Consider the following 3,695-nt stretch of genomic DNA (forward strand, 5'->3'; position numbering starts at 1 on the left):
GAAGTTCTGTTTTCCACTATGATTTCCACTATGATCTCACCACTCACTTATTTTTTAAAGAAATTTTTTCCTATTATATTTAATAAATATAAAAACTTCTTGTATAATTTAGGCCGTATGCCATCGTGGTTAAAAGCATGGGCTTTAAAAATAAATTGAGTAGGTTTGAATGCTGGCTCACAAACAGTGTGCAACTTTGGGCAACTTGCCTACCCTCTTCCCTTTCCCGTTTTTGTCATTTGTAAATTGGGGATAGGGTAATCACCTCATAGGAGTTTTATGTGTATTAAATGAGCTGATTCAAATAAAGTGATTAGGACTTTGCCAAGAGCATAAGAAGTGTCAAATAATAGTTCAACATTTGTTGTTTTTCTTGCTCCTTATACCCAACACTCTTGATTGATTATGGTAACTGATTATATTTAAGAAACAACAAATTTTTCCTAAAACTCTCTCATCACTACATCAGAGAATAGAGGGATAAATCTAAATTAAAGTGAGCACTCTCTTCCCTTAGAATTCCAGGACCATTTAACTGTTTTTTACAAAGTGGGACCAAATGTATTTTTTTGTGCTTGTTCTAACAACATTTTGTCCGATAGTCATGGCTGATGTATCCCTATCATTCAAGGTTTGGATCTATCACTATGAAACACATTATGTATGTTTATATTTATGTATTTCCTCACCCAACTGACGTTCAGAAAAATGTGTTGAAGCCCTGGGATAAAATTCCTTAGACTTCTGATTTTAAAGCTTGTTAAATTCCCTCTTTTAAGTCACAGTTAGGAATGCTAAAAAAGTTATTCATATAAAGTTACTTTAAAGAATAACCTGGTACTGAGAATGCACTATTGANCAATGGACAAAGGGATGAGAAACATCTCAGGCGGACGGAGAGAGCCCCTCTAGATTTCATCACACTCCCCAGAAGAGCACACAATTTAAAACTTACAAATTGTTTATTTCTGGATGTTTCTATTTAATATTTTTGGACCTTGGTTGACCTCGGCTAACTGGAACCACAGAAAGCAAAACCATGGATAAGGGAGGACCACTAGGCTGAGTTTTCTTGTTCCTTCACATTCCAAACAAGGTTGACCATGTGTCCCCAGCCATTCAGACATTTTCTATTATTCTCTTGTTTTCCATTCTTTGTCCTATAAAAGCTTCCTACCTTCTGCTCTATTTTGCAATTCTCCAAATGGAGAGGCTGTCTGCTTCATGAAATGCTAAAGTTTGTTTGTATCACCTGAATTGTCTTCTTTAATCATTTTTTAACACACCCAATTTAAGAAAAATTCCATTCATCTCCCTCTGTCTCTCAAAGTGGCCATTATCCTAAATTTGGTGTTTATCATTTCCAATCATGTTCTTATAATTTTACTGTATAAATGCTGTATATGTATACAATAAGCCATCTTGCATGTTTCTATGTTTTATAAAATAGTAACATACTGTACATATATATATATATATACAAGGTTATAGTTTTGAGATTATCTACATTGACAATTTAGCTATAATTCATAATTTTAATTGTTTTATTCTAATGAATTAATGTCACTAATTTTCTTATTCATTTTCCTGTGGAGACATTTAAGTTGTTTCCAATTTAAATATATATATCTTGTACATATGTAAGGAAGTGTCCCTAGGTTATGTATGTAGGAATGGAATTATTGTATGTGTGTCTCCACTTGCTCCCCAAAGTAGCTATACTACTTTATAGTCTCACCAACACTGTTTACAGTGTCTTACAATGCACAGAAATTTTTAAATTTAATCAATCTTTTATGTGCTTTCTGATTCTTATTTAAAAATCTAATAATCTAATAAGCCATAACACAAGGTCAAATTTTTTTTTCTATTTTCTTCTGAAAACAGTTTAATTCTGCATTTCATGTTTGGGTGTTTAATCCATCTAGAATTGATTTTTGTTTGTTATGATCTATGTATTCATTTTTGTTTCTTATGAGTAACCAATTCACTTCAAGTCTGAAGTTAATATGAGTATGTATCTCTACCCTCCTTGCAAAAAAAGAAAACAAACCAAAACCCTACACAACATTAAAATGCTCTAAGTTCAATGAAGCCTACATTCTNTATACAGGTCTATACATATGTAAAAAGTCATCAAGCTGTACCTTTAAGACTTGTGCAATTTACTATGTAAATTTTACCTCAATAAAATTTAAAAAGCTTCATTGATATTTCAGGGTAGAACATAAACATTTTTAAACATGCAAAGTCACAAACGATGCTTTCTGTGAAAGCTCTTCAAGGCTGTACTCTAGAAAATGAGAGCGTAAACCACCAATGAGGAAGCCCGAGGATAGAAAAAAGAGCAGATCAAACCAAGGAGGGAAGGTGAAGCGATCCCAGCATGACGATAAATCAATCCGAGAATGTCCCAGGGAAAACAGCCCAGATTGGATGGGGCAAGCTCTGGGAGAAATGACTCGAAAACAAAATAACAATTTGACAGAATGCCTAATACATTTGAACATCTAGAAAGATTTAGGCAATTAGGTTTAATTAGTAAAAGGTATATAAATAGCAAGAACAAAAAATAAGGTGACTATTTTTTTCCCCAAGAAAACCATAAATTGTATGGGAAAATTAACATAAACATAGTTTACTTTCTGACTTGGCTCTTTGACAGCAGTTACATGGTTATAATCATGTGATCACTAAATATCTATCCAACTATAATATAAATATGACAGGGGTTAAACAACCAGCTAAGGGTTGAAAAGGGCATGCCTGGAGATTGCTGTTTTTATAGGAAACCTGGCAGCATATTTCAACTCCTTAAATGATGTGCACGAACAATTTTTATTTAAATAAAATATTCAAAATTTTTCAGAAACAGGGTGGGAGTGATACAAGAGAGATTAAGAGGTGATCAGTCAGGAGACGAACTTCAGAAGGACTAATGGTTGGACTGAGTGATAGATGGCTGCTGATCACGGTCTAGATGGAATATCTCAAGGTTTTCAAATTAAGTTTTCAATGCTATACCCTTGCATTTCAGCCCTATCATTTTTCAGGGCAAGACAACCTTTCTTTGTGAAACTCCTTTTTTAAATGCAAAATGGTTTAAATAATTTGCGAAGCATTCATTCTGTCAGCATGTTATGCTTGCAGGGAAAAGGAATTTCCTTTCCTCTTCCCAGTACTGCTCTCTCTCAACATCTTCGCCAGAGAATTTATTACTTATTAAAGCAGATGACATTCCCTAAGAGTTTTCAGGAATTATAAACAATTACAGGAAAGAGAACTGCTCCCATGACCAAACAGGCAATAATGATGGACTCCACTATTGACTATGCCAGCGAGATCAGGGAGTTTAGAGAGCAGGCACAGTGTTTTAACCTTTATTCCTGCTGATAGAAGATGATGCAGTATTCTATTATCCACAATGACAAGTGATTTATGGGGATACTTTCTTTTCTTCCAAACTGTTTTAAACCATTGTTTTTTTTCTCCAATTGCACTGATTTTTCATCTTAGTGCATGTATGGGACTGTAAATATTTGTGCAGTCACTTAAAAAAGAAAAAAAAAATGACATTCTCAGCTCTGGTGATCCTTTCTTTGTTAATGCTACACCACAAATGGAGTTTGCTTTGTTGTATGACAAAGCAGCCTTATTTAGGCAGACTTTCTTAGTAGCCTTGTCTAAAAGTAACA

The sequence above is a fragment of the Hipposideros armiger genome, unplaced genomic scaffold (genome assembly GCF_001890085.2).
Source record: "Hipposideros armiger isolate ML-2016 unplaced genomic scaffold, ASM189008v1 scaffold_1, whole genome shotgun sequence".
In the NCBI taxonomy this organism is placed as follows: Eukaryota; Metazoa; Chordata; class Mammalia; order Chiroptera; family Hipposideridae; genus Hipposideros; species Hipposideros armiger.